We start from the raw sequence: 21,479 nt of genomic DNA, 5'->3' as shown, positions 1-21,479 counted from the left end.
CAGGGTTCGGAATCCTTGCCTGGGCATGCATGTTTGTGAGTGTCCATTCATCATATCATCACTCATCCCCATGTTCGCAAATTAGTCAAAAGCGGCACAAAAAGCGAAGTAAAATAAAGCAAATCAATCAATCAATCAATTTTTTCGCCATATAGCCATATACTTTCCTTACGAAATTCTTTGATGCCTGGCATTCATACCCCCCCCCCCCTGAAAGTGAATGTTACCATAAAATATTACACACATATATTTCATTTCAGTTACAGTAATTTTGTAACGGCCGCGGTGCTCAGTCGGTAACGCGTCTGACTACCATACTAAAGGTCCCGGTTTCGATCCCCGGCCGATTCAAATCCGGGAACTTTTCTAACGTTGGAAGCGCCCACCCAGCGTCGAATAACATGGGTACCTGGGGGGTAAAGGCGGTCAGGGGCGTGGTGCTGATCACATCACCCCCACTCACGACCGGGTGAAGAAAGTGTGGGGCGTTACCCCCACACCCCCTGTACGCCTTCATGGCGTGGTGCTATGCACAGGGGAGCACTTTACCTTTTTTTACCTTTTACAGTAATTTTGTTAATTATTGGAAGGGTGTTGCAGTAATGACCTCCCCTCTTTCCATGGAAAAAAAAATATTTTGCTTGCCCGCTCCCTGGAAAATATCCTGCGGACGTCCATGATGGCATTGAGTAAAATATTTACGCTATGCCCAAGATTTTCCATATTGATTTAAGTTCAGCACAAAACAAACATATCGTCGTTGTATAATCTCGTCAAAGAATCTCGATTTTTATGTACTGTACATCTAATCATAATTTACTAGAAATGTTTCGTTTAACTTTGATTGATTATATTCCAATTCAAGGCAACAACCACATCTGCGCGTTGTTCAAACTATACGAGAGTCACATCATTTGGAAAATACATTAAAATGAGTAAGAGTAGACCAAACTACAAATTTAGAACATTATTTATAATATTCCATAACGCATAAGCATTTTCTACGTTTTGTCACGTCAAAATTCGTACACTTTAGTGCCTGTTGCTCCATGCTGTGAAAAGTATGCGTGCTACACTTCAGCTTTTGAGCGTGCAGATAATTGTCGGACAAAACATGTAAAGCTCAGTCGGAAAGATGAGAAATGGCCAATTAGAAAATAAAAAGTTGTCTGAGGAGTGTTATGTAAGAGCAGTACAGGAATCGAATCTTTCGTTAAAGGAAGAATGAAATAGTCGAAGGTCAGTCTGTTTGTATGGACGAACTCCTTCGCTTTTATTCCGTCCACGTTTGATGCGTTTCGCTCATGTCCTTCTCTCACTTAATTCGTTTCGCGTTTATACCGCTGCTAAATTTTAGGTTCGTGCCAAATTTGCTACCCGCTTATTTCTTCGCGATTATTCCGCTCGCGTTTAATCTGTATCGCGCATAATCGCTTACAGTTTGTTCCTTTCGCGCTTAATCCGTTTCGCTTTAATCCATTTCGCGATTACTACCTTCGCTTTTATTCTAATGCTGCTGAATCTTTGGTTCGAGGTAAATCCAATTCGCGATTGTTCCATTTGCGCTTATTCCGGTACTTAATTGGGTGTTTGTGCGAATTCTGTTTCGCTATTATTTCTTTCGCACCTATTCCATCGCGGTAATTTCGTTGACTCTTAATCCGTTTCGTGCAAATTTGTTCGCTTTGGATTCTTCCGCGCTTAATCTGTTTCGCTTTGACCCACTTCCCACTTAAGCCATTTCGCCGTTATTTCCTTAGTCTTCTTCCGATTTTGAATTTTGTGTTCGCGCTAAATCTGTTGCCCGGTTTGTCTTTTTCCGCTTATTCCTGTGCTAGATTTTAGTTTTGCTCCTAATTCTGTTTGCTCATTCCGGTATTGTATGCCTTTTTCGCACTTAATCCAGTTCGCGAAAATTCCTTTCGCTGTTGTTCCATTTCGCGGTTATTCCGTTAGGCTGTTATTGGACTCGCGCTTAATCCTGTGTTGTTCCCTTTGGCGTCCATTCCGTTTCGCTGGCTCCTTCCACTTGAATGATGCCTGCGAAGGTGCTAGTTACGACTTCCTCTTGGAATCACTTCATTTTTTATCTTCCATGGAGCGATTGGCGTTTGTCCTTAGGTCGAGGCTGTTGTTCACACACTGCAGGAGAATAACAATAGATTCTCGAGGGGATAAGCTCATGGAAGGAAACGGAAATCGCTTGTAAGTAAACCATCTGGCTGCAAATAAAAAGACGTAATTACGTGGGACCTTGAAGTTTAGCAAATTCGCATTGTGTCGGCTGTTGGGATTCAGCTGTTTCCACCCACTTCAAGCAAGGTTCTTGCTCCTAGGCGCATTCTAGATTGCATTGCTTCACATAGGTGGCAACACTATCTGATATGTAGGATTGCGGAACTTGTAATGAGAAATGTGATGTATATTTCATAAAATAAATACAATAAGTAGCTTCCTATATAGCAAATAGTCGACGTTTATGTTATTTACATTTATCTCTTATACTAGGTGGTATAAATAAGCAAACATAATTGTTTTATTAAGACTTCTAAATATATAATGCAACATTTTTTTCTGTACTACACAAAGACTTCTCAAAGCTCTCCCATATATATATATTACTTTACGTCGTTTTTATGGCACATGTTTATAGTTAATCGCAACAGTGATGATGAAAGGGAATTGTTGAATGTACAATCCTAACGACTTTCAATGGTATCATTAGAATCGACAAGTGTCCGTGACTGCGTATATCGAAAGTCCACCACTTCGTACTCACCCTCCAAGGCGGCCGAGTGCAATGTTCACGCATTTAATGTATTGTATGCTAATATTAAAATTCAGCAAAGGGAGCAATTGTAGAATGTGAAACACTAGAAAACAACTTTATAAAGAAAAAAATTATAAAAAAATCGTATTTAATTTATGTAGTAGGCTAATGAAAACAGTTAATGATTGATTGTTTTCAAATAATTATTGAAAATAATATTTGGGAGTGGTACTACAGTTTCGATATGTCAAACCACCAAATTACTTTATCGCAATATGCACTATGTAACTTTATTTCTGAGTTCGATATTATTATAATTCTGATGGAATTTGGACGACGGATCGAGGCAGATTTAAAATGCCCCCCTCCTAGTCCAGTGTAAAAATAAGCCCCTCCCATACTTTTTATGTGAAGGAGTTGTGATTCATGGATAAGCTTCATAATTAGTTAGATAAGCACATTACTCCATCCCTTTTTCTGCAATTACTACCAGATCTAATTGCAGTTTACATGATTTGATTTGATTTATTTTACTTCGCTTCTTGTGCCACTTTTGGTTAATTTGCGAAGATGATAAGTGATGATATGGTGAAATTGATGAATAGACATCACAAACGTCCATGCCCACGCCAGGATTCGAACCCTGGACCCCTGGCGTCGCAGCGCGCAGTTTACATGAGTTGGTGTTTTCTAAGTCCACTTTGTGCACAATAAAGCTAATCGGGACTGAACCTACAGTTTAAAATGTGATCCGAACCACTATGTGCCTCCACCGGGTATCGAACCCGGGACCCCTTGATTACAAGGCGACCACTGCGCCATCGGGGAGGCCCCACAGTTTACACGAATAAAGAAATTTTGTCATTCTTAGAATGATCATTTTTTTCCCTTTTCTTTACTTTTCCACTCATCGGATTCACACAGAAGAGTTTTTTTAAAGTAGTGTGAACTAACTTGGGATGTAGTTTGTGCTTTGATTAATTCACTTTCAATCTGGAGTTGTTTTACATTGATACTATGGTACTATATCATAGAACAAAACCTGTAAGTATCATAGAATTATATCCTTCCATTCATGGGCGTCCGGAAGGGGGGGCAAGGGGGGGCCGTGCCCCCCCCCCCTGGAAAATGAAAGTCAACCAAAAATATGTATTTCACACATATAATTTCATTTTATCCACAATAATGTGTGTTAATTATTGCATGAACACCATAAATTCAAATTTAAGCAATGTTTTTTAGGGAACAACACTATTTTTGGGGAAATTTTGCCTTCGTTTGCACCCTCCCTGGAAAAAAATAACTTCCTTGCCCCTCCCTGGAAAAAAACCTGCGGACGTCCATGCTTCCATTCAATGTAAATATAGAAATTTGTTCAAGTTCCAAATGACACAGTACCTTCAACATGGGGCAGTAGTAAAAACACAACTGTTATTCATGTAAGAGACACTATCCCATGTAAAGCATTCTCTTTCTACCTTGGGGCATTACAAAAGGTTAGTAAAAGAATATAAACTAATAAGAATAAGGTATTACCCTTCAAATCATACGGTATTTTAATTCCATCACGAATTTCATAAAAAATAAACTTGCATAAGCTCGAAGTAATGAAAGTAAAGGATTAATTGATTGATTAAGTAGGTGTTTTAAGTCCACTTTATACATAGTAAGGCTAATCGGTACTGGACTTACAGTTTAAAGTGGAAATCGAACCACTATGTGCCTTCATGGGGTATGGAAGTAAAGAAAATTCTTCCAATAAATAATAAGGGCAAAAAAAAAAAGAAGTAACTGATTATCACAGACCTTTTTCTTTTAACCATGTTTTTGCAATATATGTCTTGATTACAAGAAAATTGTCTTGTGTAGTTTTCAAAATGTCGGGTTGTACCAATACTGTTATATGAGTTTCTACAAAACTTGAAAAGTGGAAAATATTCGATAATATAACAAGGCAAGCAAAGAAACACATAATATGAAAACAGGTACTACATGCATTTTTATAAAAACGTACTACTTTTTTGTATTTCCACCACTTTTACATCAATTGGTTGACTGAAAGCGCATTAACTGTTATGTTGATCTTGATTAGGCGTATAAAAAATAAAGTAAATGAAGCAAGCAGTAAATTAAAAATAATACAAACAAGCGACGAAAAACAAATGATAGTAAAGAAAATAAAATTTGAATGCAGTGACGCTGTAAAGATTCCTCTCCTTGCTCGACTGTTCATACCTTTCTCCTCCCTCCACTGCAAGGAACGATGTCGAGCAAGGAGCGCGATTTGACGAATCAGTGTTGCCACGTGATGAAAATTTCCCTGGTCGTAACGAAATATGAGTACAATTTATGGTGAAATTGAAATTTTACGACAAATAACAAATTTGCAAGGGAATTTTAAAATATCTCACTTATTACATTGAAGCTTTTAAACTGGGAAAATGTTTTCCCTTTCTTCCAAACCATTATTCACAAGTGAGCATAATCATAAAGACACCTCCCGATGACCCCGTGGAGGCACATAGTTTTTTCGGATCGCATTTTAAACTGTAGGTCTAGTACCGATCTGTGCATAAAAGTCAAACAAACAAATCATAAGTAAAAAACAGAATTAAGGACCAATAAGCGACTATAGTATTGACTTCATCTTTCCCTTTCCATAACTTCTAAAATTCTTTCAGTAACACGGCTCTTAAATTTATCATGAACTTACTTCGCATTCCGTTTACTTTCGTAATGTGGCAGGGACTTTACATCGGGCACGTTGTGAAATAGTCCTCCCCCCCCCCCCACCAAAAGCTTTCTTGAGATATTGTCGTATTCATCATTGGGAAGCTAGCTCAGTGTCCGATATCCGCCTCCGTGGCGGAGTGGTGAGCGCAGCGTGCTACGGCTCCGGGGGTCCCGGGTTCGAATCCCAGTTCGGACATGGATGTTTGTGTTTGCCTGTCATGAATGATTGAGTTGGTGTTTTAAGTCCACTTTGTGCACAGTAAGGCTAATCGGGACTGGACCTACAGTTTAAAGTGGGGTCCCAACCACTACACCTCCACCAAGTATCGAACCCAGGACCCCTTGATTAGAAGACGACTACACAACGCCACCGGGGAGGCCCTGTTATGAATGAAAAAGTCGAGAATTGAGATTAATTTATGTGAGGTTTTCGTGGTGAAACCTGCCATTTTGGGATTTCCTTAAGAAAGAAAACTAATTGAGTTGTCGACTTTCGATCTTACCACCGATGTTCCCGGGTTCAAATCCTGGTTGTGTTCTTCGCGAGTATTCTTTCATAAATTTTATCCAATCATGACTCATTCTCGTGATCACGATTAGCCAAAACTAAAGACGTAAAATAACAAAAATATTAATTTATAATGCAGCAAGAATCTCACGCGAACGTAAACACAAAATTATATCAAAGTGAGACAGAAGTTGGTAAATTCTTTTAATCTTCATTATTTAGATACGCTATTCGGAACTGGGCCTGCAATTTAACTGGGATTCGTACTACCACAGATAAAGATACAAAAGGTAATGATAAAGAAACAGAGAAGAGATACATAAAGAAGAAAGCGGAAAGAGGAATGATACAAGGAACGAATGAAATAGAGAAACAGAGTAAAAGTAGGTGTAAAGGCAGAAATATAAGAAGAAAACGAAAATAGGTAAGAAGAAAGAGGAAGAAAAGAAACTAAGCCAGCGAATGGAGAAAGAGATGGAGTGATAAAAAAAAAAAGTGAAGAAATCGTAAAAAGAAATAGAAAACAAAAGTAGCAAACAATACCACAGAATTCGTCCATCTTGAGGCCCACCCGAACAAAATTATCTAATTCTGCAAAGTTGTTAAGATTAAGGACGTTACCGACACGGGTGTTTGGGGATTCAACCTACTGGAAATGTCTTGTCTATAGGATGATACATGCAAATTACCATTGTTCGTTTCTCTAATATTAGAGATATTTATCGTAATATTGAAAAACATAGAAATCGCAATGTTCTGAACTTTAACTCACCTCTAGTAATAAGAATGTGCAGTCACCGGCAATAAAAAGGGGACACCTAGATCCTGAAATACTCGCTTCTCTGTAAGGCGTTATGCGTGTTGACTAAATCTACTGCGGTGGCAGAAGTTTCAGTATTTCAGGATCTAGGTGTCCCCTTTTTATTGCCGGTGACTGAACCTAGAACAAGTCCATCAGCTCTGAAGAAGGTGAAGAGTAAAGAGTGAAAAGTAATGCGATTTTTCCCTGTGAGTGACGGAGAAAGGCTCATCATACAATTCAAGTTTTTGCAAATCACTATGGATGTCCGAATCTCAAATTTCGGTTCCGAGATAGGGGAGCGTTTCTGTCCCAATCCTTGCTTAGATTGATTGATTGATTTAGTTTATTTCGCGTTTTGTGACTCTTGGCTAATTTGCGAAGATGGGGATGAGTGATGAAATGATGAAAATAATGAATGGACATTCACAAACAACGTTCAAACAACCAAGCCTGAGCGGGATTCGAACCCGGGACCCTTGGCGTCGCAGCGCGATGCGCTAAACACTCGGCCACAGGGTCCGGTCATTCCTTATTTAGAGAAATCATATACTGACTCAAATTATTGTATTTTGAAAAGTGTTTAATTCTCGACCTTCTCTGCAATATAAGTATCAGAATACTTTTGGCCATGTATTTGTAACAGCGAATAATGTTACAGATTTTTACAGATACACATATATGTCAAGAATTGTATGTGGAAAATTTAAACATATCAAAGACTCTCTTATAATCTTTGGTTAATTTTTATGAATCATTGTAATTTTCCATAAGCACTATAATAGTTGTTTCATCATCGTAACTTTCCTATTCTTAAGTTTAAGGGAAAAAAATATGGATCTTAAAAGAGATAATCATTCTTGCAAGTTGTGGCAACACTGGTACGAATTCCTTTCTCACTGACAAGTAATGACAGGAAAGTAAAAGTGTCATCGGCTCGTTGGTCTAGGGGTATGATTCTCGCTTCGGGTGCGAGAGGTCCCGGGTTCAAATCCCGGACGAGCCCACTTACACTTTTGTTTTATGATTTAAGTCTCAATTTCCTCTGTCGCTCAAAATTCTAGTTTGCAGTAATTCAGCAAGTTCTTGGTTATTGCAAGCTCTTTATAGTCATAGGAAGACCGGTGAATGAGTTACTGAGCCTAGTCTATAATACAAGCAGTGCCGGATCTACAAATCTTGGCCCCCCCAAGCCCCTCCCCGCAAAAGATTACCAAAGGCACCATTACACACATACTGATCTCATGTTCACAAAGTCACATATAAGAGCCTAGAGGGTCACAAAGTCACATATAAGAGCCTAGAGGGTGATTCAAAACTTCCTTAACACCCCCTACAATTGGTCATGATAGAAACAGGTTAGGTTTAGGGGGAAGCACACTGGTGCGTTCTAAGCGGACGTCGGCCATATTGGTGGCCGACATTTTGAATTCAACTCAAAATATTTAAATGGGGAAGGGAGTGATGTGATGTATATGACCCTGTTTTCTCACACCTGAAAATGACACATTTTTTACAATCATGCAGTCGTAACTTTTTCCTGATTGAAGAAACCTTCACCACTGAATTTTTCGTGAAATTCTAGCCTGATTTGATTCTAGTTTGACTGCCACGCGGGAAAACCGTGGTGAGTGATCTAAGGTCGGAGTTTTTCCGGCTTTGTCCCCGCATAAAGTGACCCTAGGGCCCAACTAGCCTCAAGTCAAATGGTACCGGGGGTGGGGTTGTAAAGGCGGCCGCAGCGTGGTGCTGATCACATCACCTTCAAGGCAGCCGACATCGAAAATATGTGGGGCACACATACCCTGAATGTGCCCTCATGGCACTGTGCTATATGCACAGGGAACTTTAACTTTACCTGTATACATTTTATTCGTTTCTGTACCCCTGAGTATCTACTTTTATTTTTACATACGCATATACGAACCCTCTACTATGCCAATGGCTGAGGGCCCCGTAAAAGCTTACTTTTGTAGAATGAAGTATGTGTAATTTGTTTAAGCAAGCGGAAAAAAGGCCTTCTTAATGTACTCGATGTTAGCAAAAATATGATTATAAACTGGGTGCACAGCCCTATAAGTAATTCTGCCGGCGCGGCGCCCCTGTTTGTGGGTCCCATGAAGTGTAATATCCTTCAGGGTGGGTCCCGGACTGAAAAAGGTTGAGAACCATTGCTCTATGCCCATCTCTCGCTCCCCTATGGTCTGGTCACCCCCATAAGTGCCTGCAATTTAATAAAGGATTGGTCAAAAGATATATGCTTGTTTCCATTTTCTTCTCTCTCTCTCTCCCTCTCTTTGTTTCTATCACGCGCATGTCTTTCAACCCAGTGTCTTTTCTGTGTTTCTTTGTTTTCTACCTCCATTCTCTTAATATCTCTCTTTCTTTCTTTTCTCCCTCCATTCCCTTTATGCACATATCTCTTGAAGTATTGCTTTAAGTGCACTTTATGCACAGATAGGCTAATCAAAATATTATATGCAGATGAGGAACTCGTTTCATTACGAATCAAATTAAAATTCTTGCGTGTACTTCCCTCGGGTAAAAGTGTTCTTCAAATTACCTTTCACTGAAGAGCTATCAATAACTTTTGTTTCAGCGAATTACCGTGGGAGTCGCCACAGTCGCAGTCGCAGCTTCCTTGTGACTTTCTATATCTCTGGAAGCTTTGCTTTCGTGATGATTTCCGAATTGCAGTTTTTCTGCTAGCTTGTTCCCAGATCAACAGTCAGTGAACATTTACGCTAACGATGATAAGAAGTAATTCACGGGAAAACAAATTACAATAGATGGCATTTACGGTGAGAGTGTGCGTGACTGCTAAGCAGGAAACAATACGATGTATAAATTAAGTCGATGACACTGCTCGAAAACCTGAAGAGAGGTTTACTAAGGTTAACGATTGTTTCTAATGTTGTAAGGTAAAACTAGTGGCAAGATTCAATAGAGGGAACATTTCTGGACGTTTACTGAAAGTTGGAGCTAATTCCAAATAATACCATAGGTGCAGGCAAAATTTTATTTAAAAAGTTACGTTTAGGCCATATTGAGTACATAATGTACCCAATATGGCCTAGTAATATATATATATATTTTGTTTTTTCACATCAAAATATGCAACAGAAATTGTAAATAAAGTACCACAATGTTGTTTTTATTGGTAAATTGACACACTTGCATTTTATTTACATATTAACGTGAGATTTGCATAAAGAAATTAGATTGTTTACAAATCAATAAACAAGGGAGTGATATGTCACAATTTGTTACCAGAAAGCCATGGATTAAACATCACAGTCTGGGCAAATGAAAGGTCCTTTATCATCCTGAATTCAACACACACTACGTAAACATAAGAGTAACAAATGTCATATTTGCGCATGTCTTTCACGATATATTCCTATGTAGACCATATTGAGTACACCTTACATATTGTTTTTTCCTTTGTTAAAAACAGTAGCCTACTTTAGATTAAAGTCTAAACTAAGTACATTGTTGTAAAGTATAAATAATGAGCTATCATAATATGTACTAGAGATATAAACACATATCACTTTGAAGATGTAGTAAGTAATAACTCGACTATGCAATATTAGATCATGTAGAACACAATTGCGAGGTTCAGATATTTCGCTTCTTTGTCCTCACGTTACTGCACTGTAGGTAGGTACGTACAACCAACAGGTTCAATCACGTCATTCGGACAGTCTAAATGACATACTAACGTCGTCTGTTGAATTAACCTTGTAACTGCTTGGAAACAGCAAGTACGCCATATTGGGTTCAGGTACCTTAGGACAAATTTCAAATACCCATGTAATTATCAACCTATGAATACATGAAGCAAAGTATTTTGATATTGATGTATGTTTAAAAATAAAAATCCATCAGCATAATAAAAATGAAAGTATTAAACTACGTGAAACTAATATTTACGTTCAAAACTAACAGAAAAATATTTTAGTAGTGTATATTGGTTGTTTCAAAATAGTACTTAGTAGGTATGGTCTTTTTTTACCAATTGAATATCACTTTTTGACATACTTTGACAATTTTTTGTCGATGTTTTAGCGTTTAGCGATGTTTTAGTACAAATTTTCACTATACTCATTTTTCCCCCACTCGTACTTGGTAGGTATATCATGATGTTACGTGATACAACTTAACCTATCCTTTTTTTACGATTATCAATCGAATATAAGTTTTTGACATACTTTGACAATTTTTTGTCGATGTTATAGCGTTTAGCGATGTTTTAGTACAAATTTTCACTGCACTCATTTTTTTTTCCCTACTCGTACTTGGTAGGTATATCACGATCTTACGTGATACAACTTAACCTATCTTTTTTTTTTACGATTTTTTAATTTTCTTACGATCCTAAGTGATATAACTTAACCTATCATTTTTTTTATTTATGCACCGAACTAACCTACAGGGGGGACTCTGTTTGTTTTAATATTTCAGTATTATAAGGTTTTCACAAATTTTATATAACCTAAAATGTGTTGGATGTTGATTTTTAGTATGTGGCAATTTTTTATGAATTTAAAACTGTTCCGTCACCCTCTCGTTCTTCACGTCGTGGACGAAGGACTTCTCTGCAATCAGGATGACGCTGCATAGAGTATCGGCAGGCAGCGCGTCGTGGAACTCGCAAACACCCACTCTACAAAAATTCTACTATATGATCTTTCACTGGCTAAGCTAACCTACAAATAGGAATTGGCAGCACTGACTTATAAACCCACTGGGTCTTCTTGGCATGTTTTTTTATGATGTGTTGCCAGGCTATTGCGCATCTTGGCGTATACAGTGTATATATTTTGAGAGGGGGGTTATAGCTTTTTATGCTGTACGAATACTAAAAACTTGACAGTGACAACCAACAGAGTAAATAAACCTACATGCAGAAACTAACAACACTAGTTTCTGACAGTGAATTTGAAATAAAATATTAAACAAAATACATGAGTAAGCACTGTGATTACAAATAATACCAGTGTTATTACACATTCATTCTTATTTTTCGAAGTTGAATGGAAGCACGTGTTTTTTACGCTCTCGTAATACTGACCTTGCCCCAGTGATTTTAAATTGCTTCCATCCGGTTTTTTTTTTCTGTGTTATTTCCGCGCGCACGCAACATTCGCTTTCAATAGTTTAATGAAACACAGAAGGAGTGTTAGTTTAGCAGGTTTTGAGTTTACAATTTATTAAATTAAACAATAATTTATGTAAGAATATACTTGTACTTACCGAACACAAAATAATAAAAGCACATGTGAATCTTTGCGTGTATTCATGTTATATGACGACTGAGTAAAAAATAATGTTAACTCCCCGAAAGATAAAAGTTCCTGGTTCGACATCAGATGCATGCAAATTTTATGTTTTGCTCTCCAAAATTTTGATTTTTATGTTTGTGCTATTTGTCATACAGCAGAGGAGAAGAGGGGAGAGGGGAGGAGAGGGGGTACTATTAGCGCCATCTATTAGCAAACAATAGAAATAAAAAGTAGCGTCAAACTTTTTCAACACCCAAAAATTTTAAACGTCCTCGTTTAGTAATACGATCAGCAGAAGACGTTTGAAAGAGTACTCTTAGTCGAGAAAGCTAATTGCTAGGGCCCATATATTGCTAAAATGTTCTTTGATTTGCATATTTCTCATACCGCCATATGTTGTTCTAGTTGACTTCTTCCAAAAAAATGCTAATTAGCGAGAGTTAATTAAGCCAGGCAAGTAAAAGAAGCAAATAGGACAATATGTGGTGGCGTGAGAATATGTAAAAATTCGATTCAGAGGTGGATCGAATTAAAATTGGGGGATATTTTGCATTTTTTCCCTATAATGTACAAAACATTTACCGTACATAATCTTTTCCATTTACAACAGTATAAAATAAGAGGAATGTGTGACAATATCTATATTAATTAGGAAAGTATTGTTGTATGCTAGGTTAGCTAATTGTGTCTTCTACAGCTTTATTGTATAGACGGTGTTAAAGGCGGAGCTACTGCGGAGCATGCGCACTTGTCTGGCCCCCCCTCGAACATCCGGTTATGCTTACAATATTATGGATGTTAATATGAAAGGGCAAAGTGGAGATTCTTTTACAAGGAAATAGGGTGTCAGCTGCGTAGCATATGGTTGTACAGTTTGATTGGGAACAAATTTATTGAATCAAGTATCACTTCGTAGGTTTCCGAAGGACGTAGACAGACGAAACCTGTTGATACAAGCAAAACGAGAAAGGATTGGTACCAGGGAAAGAATATTTGCGATTTGCATTTTGTTACAAGCATGTTGATCGTTTATCTGCGTATTGTGTTGTGGTGAAAAGCACGCTTTTTAGTGAGGCTTCAAACCGAAGCGACACAGGCCCATTTAGTCTATAAATAAGCATTTACCACTCATGGTAAATCAAGTCTTAGGCGGCACAATACATGCCATTGGGAATCTGAGCGACACGTGCAGCTTGTCGTGCTTCGATTACACACAGAAGCGACAAGCAACAGCCTTTTTACTCTAAATGAAACAATTCATCTTGCATACGAGTACAACAGAGCGAGGCGACACGATGTATTGTACTGAGAAAACAATAGTCCAGTCCAAGCGACACGTGCATTTTCTCGTGGTGAATTGGTTCGAAAGGAAGCTTTCAGACTGCAGCGATACGTCTCTCTTGGAAACTAACATTAAAAAATAAACAACACCTTCCGAACGACAAATTGCAGGTGTCGCTTGTTGCTCGGACTAGACCGTTTTATCAATACCTTGCATTGTGTTGCCCCGGCCTGTTATTTGTGCAAGCGTGACTGATGAATTGTTTGCTTTAGATCGAATGCTTCTGTGCGAAATTCTGATATTACTTGTTGCTTCAGTCTGAAAACTCCCTTGTTGCTTGAAGTAAATTCGTGCGGGTGAAAGTGGCATGCCATATAATAGATTTTTCCTAAATCCCTTATGCAGAAAGGAGACGTTGAAAGCATATATATTTACTAGCATTTGTTATGTGTCATTACAGCTGCAGATTTGTTGGCAAAGATTTACTTAAGCATATTTTATATCATATAATAGTATCATTAGTTTTATAGAATTATCTTTCCCTCACTTTTCTATTTATAAAATAATTTAATATACTGTATAAATGTTCGTCGTACATGATATATTTGTATGTACGTAGTGTGTTATAGAATTGGCGGCCACAAAGATAAGTCATATTTTAATAATCTGTTCTGCAGTTGATCATTCGATGGATTCTAGACGTCCATTTCTTCATAGTAGAATTTTAACAAATGCCTTTCTTGATTATCGTCGCACAATTGATTAAAATAAGCGCCCATTTCTTACTTCGTATGCCGGTGAATTTGCACTGGCAATAATAGGGATTGACTTAAACCGGAAGTTACGGGAGGACCGGGTAAGACCTCACCAATGTTTATGTTTACATTTTTAATACGGTTTATAGAGGGAAGATGGAAACGTTGCAACGTTTAGAAAGTCGTTTATTTATATACGTCGTTTCTCACAACGTTGCAACGTTTAGAAAGTCGTTGATTTTGTTTCTGTATTTTCCGTCGTTGGGTTTCCTCGTCATGTCGATCGTCGCGAATCCGAAATCGTCACCGTTCCAGCAAGTAGAGCAGCAGCGTTCCGAAAATTGATTGTAGTTCATGTCTCCACCTACGTAGTCATCGTACGCGTGCTTGAGGTTGGTATGATCTTGACGAAACAAACATATGAAATTAGCGTTGTCGCGTAGTAACTGTTTTGGAATTTTGGAAAACGTTTGAGCTAGGTAGAGGCAATCCATTTTTTTTGTGACGACCTTGCGTGAAAAAGTTGCGAATTTCATTTTGATTTTCCAGGATGGCGTCGTCGAACACAACAACTGAATTTTCACGACAATCGTCGAGTGGTTTTATTTCCGAGGGGGGAACGTTGCAATGTCCAGACCATCGTACAGTTTCATCAGTTGCTGGTATTTGGATTGCTCCAAACTTTTCGAGAACACGTACAGGCGCCTGTTCTCAAAAAGTGACAAGTTATCTTTTCAGATGCATTTACCTGGCTACCAGTACTGCGGACCGGGTACCAAACTCGAGAAAAAATTGGAGAGAGGGGGCAAGGGTGTGAATCCGTTGGACGCCGCATGCAAAAATCACGACATCGCTTACAACACCACGCAGACGGATCTGGATGCACGTCACGAAGCAGACAGAAAGTTAGAGCACGCAGCTTTCGAAAAGTTCGTGAGCAGAGACGCATCGCTGGGTGAACAGGTCGCCGCACTGGGTAGAGTCCAGCGCAGATAATTCTGCCGTGCGATGCACGAAACAACTAAAGAAGCAGTGTTGCTAATGGAGCAGATAGAAAAATCGCTGCAGTGCGCCGATGCACAGCTGTTACGTACAACAATAAAATTAGAGAATTCAGGTCTATCTAACGTTGAGTTTTAAACGTCATGCATTATACCAGGACTAGGATTAATATGTACTAACAAGTAACTTTGTATGTAGCTACATACATATGGACTAAAAATTCGCAAAATATGAACTAACACATAAGTAAAATTACCAAAAATGCTGCAAAGAAGACTTCTTCATACGATTCCTTATTTGAGTGATTTCAAACAAAATAAAAAAATATATATATTATTTTTCATTGCATTAATGCACTGGTGGCATTCTAACTTTTCACTTCCAAAACCCGTATACACTGGTATGGAACTGCAACGGCAGATAATAACATGCCAACGTGTTAAACCGCTACAATTGCACCATAACACTCCTCCTGAAGCAGTATTATTATTTCCTCTCTGAGATCGGCGACAGTCGGTTGCCTTTGTTGTACATTTACAAAAAATGCCTGCTTCCACAACAATAACAAGTACATATACTGCCACTAGACGATAAGCTGCGCGGCTTTTTCTTTTGTTATGAACCTGGGCCGGCGCTAGTCATTTTGCCTCCCTGGGAGGTGGCGGCAGATGCCGCTCTATTTCGACCCCCCCCCCCCCCGGTCATTACGCAGCAACAGAAAATTGAAAATCAATATATTCCTAACTAAAACATCAAAATATAAAATAAATAATAAGACTTCTTATGTTATTTCAATACTATTCAGCGCAAAAAAATATCTCGCTCGATCACAGTTTTCAATAGGCTTATCACCCATCAAAACATGGCAATTTTAACACAGAAAACAATATGTATCGCATTAAGCAGCAAAAATAACAGCCTCCTCTATGCAATTTCTACAAGAACACGTGCCGGAGCCAGAGTTGAAATAATGTTGGAGCTACATAATTTATTTATTTTGAATAATTCCAAAATTATGAAATATAAACAATTTGTTGCTGCTGTTCGCTGCTCTCTTGCCAAAATGCTTTATTGGGATGCTAACACCATGACTGGCTTCCTCCTTCATAAACTCGTGCACGTTGCTTAAAATTTCCCGAGCTTGGCTATGCAAGGTTTTTGATTTCAACTTCGACAGAACTGGAGGCATTATGGAATTTAACGTTCATTAGCAAACACACACTTTTACATACACACACGCAATACACGCACACAACGTCAAACCGGTCAAATACTTATTATAAAATAAAAATATGGTGCTTCCAATCCAACAAAACTCACCGCCACTTTACCTGCCTTTTCCCCTTCCATGACAGAAATAGTGCTTCATTATTACAGTTGGCAACACTAGTTACTAGCTAGCCAATAAACATGCACTGCATAAAAGAAGCAAGCACTACGCCGTGCTATATTGCCACATTAGCGTCCCTACCGAACGGTGGGGTATCATATTTGAGCAGGTCGCTTGTCACCTAAACACTACAGCTCACAGGTTGGGAAAATCTGACATGAAAGCAGATAATACGCTTATGCCTTATTTATATATAATTTTCACGGGCATACAATATTTATCAACAATATCATATTTGAACAGATCGCTTATCACCTAAACACTACAACTCACAAGTTGGCAAAATCTGACATGAAAGCAAATAATACGCTTAAATCTTATTTATATATATAATTTTCACGGACGTACAATATTGTCAACAATATCATATTTGAGCAGGTCGCTTATCACCTAAACACTACAGCTTACAAATTGGTAAAATCTGACATGAAAGCAGATAATACGCTTAAATCTTATTTATATGTAATTTTCACAGGCGTACAATATTGTCAACAATATCATATTTGAACAAGTCGCTTATCACCTAAACACTACAACTCACAGGTTGGGAAAATCTGACATGAAAGCAAATAATACGCTTAAATCTTATTTATATGTAATTTTCACAGGCGTACAATATTATCAACAATATCATATTTGAGCAGGTCGCTTATCACCTAAACACTACAGCTCACAAGTTGGGAAAATCTGACATGAAAGCAGATAATACGCTTAAATCTTATTTATATATATAATTTTCACGGGCGTACAATATTGTTAAGAGCGTCAATTTCCGTAGAGCTCTCTTTTTCCATCTTCCCTCTATAAATCGTATTAAAAATATAAACATAAACATTGGTGAGGTCTTACCCGGTCCTCCCGTAACTTCCGGTTTAAGTCAATCCCTATTATTGCCAGTGCAAATTCACCGGCATACGAAGTAAGAAATGGGCGCTTATTTTAATCAATTGTGCGACGATAATCAAGAAAGGCATTTGTTAAAATTCTACTATGAAGAAATAGACGTCTAGAATCCATCGAATGATCAACTGCAGAACAGATTATTAAAATATGACTTATCTTTGTGGCCGCCAATTCTATAACACACTACGTACATACAAATATATCATGTACGACGAACATTTATACAGTATATTAAATTATTTTATAAATAGAAAAGTGAGGGAAAGATAATTCTATAAAACTAATGATACTATTATATGATATAAAATATGCTTAAGTGAATCTTTGCCAACAAATCTGCAGCTGTAATGACACATAACAAATGCTAGTAAATATATATGCTTTCAACGTCTCCTTTCTGCATAAGGGATTTAGGAAAAATCTATGATATGGCATGCCACTTTCACCCGCACGAATTTACTTCAAGCAACAAGGGAGTTTTCAGACTGAAGCGACAAGTGATATCAGAATTTCGCACAGAAGCATTCGATCTAAAGCAAACAATTCATCAGTCACGCTTGCACAAATAACAGGCCGGGGCAACACAATGCAAGATATTGATAAAACGGTCTAGTCCGAGCAACAAGCGACACCTGCAATTTGTCGTTCGGAAGGTGTTGTTTATTTTTTAATGTTGGTTTCCAAGAGAGACGTATCGCTGCAGTCTGAAAGCTTCCTTTCGAACCAATTCACCACGAGAAAATGCACGTGTCGCTTGGACTGGACTGTTGTTTTCTCAGTACAATACATCGTGTCGCCTCGCTCTGTTGTACTCGTATGCAAGATGAATTGTTTCATTTAGAGTAAAAAGGCTGTTGCTTGTCGCTTCGGTGTGTAATCGAAGCACGACAAGCTGCACGTGTCGCTCAGATTCCCAATGGCATGTATTGTGCCGCCTAAGACTTGATTTACCATGAGTGGTAAATGCTTATTTATAGACTAAATGGGCCTGTGTCGCTTCGGTTTGAAGCCTCACTAAAAAGCGTGCTTTTCACCACAACACAATACGCAGATAAACGATCAACATGCTTGTAACAAAATGCAAATCGCAAATATTCTTTCCCTGGTACCAATCCTTTCTCGTTTTGCTTGTATCAACAGGTTTCGTCTGTCTACGTCCTTCGGAAACCTACGAAGTGATACTTGATTCAATAAATTTGTTCCCAATCAAACTGTACAACCATATGCTACGCAGCTGACACCCTATTTCCTTGTAAAAGAATCTCCACTTTGCCCTTTCATATTAACATCCATAATATTGTAAGCATAACCGGATGTTCGAGGGGGGGCCAGACAAGTGCGCATGCTCCGCAGTAGCTCCGCCTTTAACACCGTCTATACAATAAAGCTGTAGAAGACACAATTAGCTAACCTAGCATACAACAATACTTTCCTAATTAATATAGATATTGTCACACATTCCTCTTATTTTATACTGTTGTAAATGGAAAAGATTATGTACGGTAAATGTTTTGTACATTATAGGGAAAAAATGCAAAATATCCCCCAATTTTAATTCGATCCACCTCTGAATCGAATTTTTACATATTCTCACGCCACCACATATTGTCCTATTTGCTTCTTTTACTTGCCTGGCTTAATTAACTCTCGCTAATTAGCATTTTTTTGGAAGAAGTCAACTAGAACAACATATGGCGGTATGAGAAATATGCAAATCAAAGAACATTTTAGCAATATATGGGCCCTAGCAATTAGCTTTCTCGACTAAGAGTACTCTTTCAAACGTCTTCTGCTGATCGTATTACTAAACGAGGACGTTTAAAATTTTTGGGTGTTGAAAAAGTTTGACGCTACTTTTTATTTCTATTGTTTGCTAATAGATGGCGCTAATAGTACCCCCTCTCCTCCCCTCTCCCCTCTTCTCCTCTGCTGTATGACAAATAGCACAAACATAAAAATCAAAATTTTGGAGAGCAAAACATAAAATTTGCATGCATCTGATGTCGAACCAGGAACTTTTATCTTTCGGGGAGTTAACATTATTTTTTACTCAGTCGTCATATAACATGAACACACGCAAAGATTCACATGTGCTTTTATTATTTTGTGTTCGGTAAGTACAAGTATATTCTTACATAAATTATTGTTTAATTTAATAAATTGTAAACTCAAAACCTGCTAAACTAACACTCCTTCTGTGTTTCATTAAACTATTGAAAGCGAATGTTGCGTGCGCGCGGAAATAACACAGAAAAAAAAAACCGGATGGAAGCAATTTAAAATCACTGGGGCAAGGTCAGTATTACGAGAGCGTAAAAAACACGTGCTTCCATTCAACTTCGAAAAATAAGAATGAATGTGTAATAACACTGGTATTATTTGTAATCACAGTGCTTACTCATGTATTTTGTTTAATATTTTATTTCAAATTCACTGTCAGAAACTAGTGTTGTTAGTTTCTGCATGTAGGTTTATTTACTCTGTTGGTTGTCACTGTCAAGTTTTTAGTATTCGTACAGCATAAAAAGCTATAACCCCCCTCTCAAAATATATACACTGTATACGCCAAGATGCGCAATAGCCTGGCAACACATCATAAAAAAACATGCCAAGAAGACCCAGTGGGTTTATAAGTCAGTGCTGCCAATTCCTATTTGTAGGTTAGCTTAGCCAGTGAAAGATCATATAGTAGAATTTTTGTAGAGTGGGTGTTTGCGAGTTCCACGACGCGCTGCCTGCCGATACTCTATGCAGCGTCATCCTGATTGCAGAGAAGTCCTTCGTCCACGACGTGAAGAACGAGAGGGTGACGGAACAGTTTTAAATTCATAAAAAATTGCCACATACTAAAAATCAACATCCAACACATTTTAGGTTATATAAAATTTGTGAAAACCTTATAATACTGAAATATTAAAACAAACAGAGTCCCCCCTGTAGGTTAGTTCGGTGCATAAATAAAAAAAATGATAGGTTAAGTTATATCACTTAGGATCGTAAGAAAATTAAAAAATCGTAAAAAAAAAAGATAGGTTAAGTTGTATCACGTAAGATCGTGATATACCTACCAAGTACGAGTAGGGAAAAAAAAATGAGTGCAGTGAAAATTTGTACTAAAACATCGCTAAACGCTATAACATCGACAAAAAATTGTCAAAGTATGTCAAAAACTTATATTCGATTGATAATCGTAAAAAAAGGATAGGTTAAGTTGTATCACGTAACATCATGATATACCTACCAAGTACGAGTGGGGGAAAAATGAGTATAGTGAAAATTTGTACTAAAACATCGCTAAACGCTAAAACATCGACAAAAAATTGTCAAAGTATGTCAAAAAGTGATATTCAATTGGTAAAAAAAGACCATACCTACTAAGTACTATTTTGAAACAACCAATATACACTACTTATTTTATTGCTTAGGTTAGATTAGGTCAAATAAATAAACACAAAATTACCAAAATCGTACATACATATACATATTGTGTGGTGTATGTGTGTGAGTATGTACGTGTGTGTGTGTTGAGATAGTAAAAGAGATAGTAAGAGCAATAACTTATTTTTCTACATTCCAATTTGAAGTTTTACTCTTCAATAAGATCTGTTACTAGGCCTCTAATACTCGTTTATTTGCTTTACATGTTCTCTTGTGTTTTGTCAGTTATATCGTTTAAGAAATATTCACTATCTATCTACCAAGACAGTACCTAATGTCAGCAACTTAAGAAGTATAGATTCAACTTTATCAAAGTGGCTGTACGCTGCTAAAGACCACAATAACTCGTATATTCTAAAACCGGACGAACAATTATGCAATATAGTATAATGATATTGTATAATATAGTCTATACTATAATGATTATGACAATAATAACTATTACAATTGTAATATTCTTAGTTTAGCGAGTAATGAACACCAAGGCGCTGATTTGAAACGAATTTTTAGGTGTGTTATGCCCATTTGGAGAATTTTCAGGAACAGAAGGTTCCTTACCCCCTCCTCCTCAAAACCAGGGCCTATCTTTAAAGCCTTCCATTCTTGATCTG

General features: G+C 37.7%; 1 non-coding gene across 1 annotated transcript; it reads left to right on the top strand.

Moving 5' to 3' along the window:
- The first annotated feature begins 7,744 nt into the window (after positions 1-7,744).
- Positions 7,745-7,816, top strand: TRNAP-CGG (transfer RNA proline (anticodon CGG)). Its single transcript has one exon. It is a non-coding gene; the product is annotated as a tRNA-Pro (tRNA).
- Positions 7,817-21,479: the final 13,663 nt, after the last annotated feature.

This window comes from Lepisma saccharinum, chromosome 1 (assembly GCF_977018435.1).
Source record: "Lepisma saccharinum chromosome 1, izLepSacc3.1, whole genome shotgun sequence".
Taxonomy (NCBI): domain Eukaryota; kingdom Metazoa; phylum Arthropoda; class Insecta; order Zygentoma; family Lepismatidae; genus Lepisma; species Lepisma saccharinum.
The sequence above is the reverse complement of the archived record's forward strand: the minus strand, read 5'-3'. Positions and strand labels throughout refer to the sequence as shown.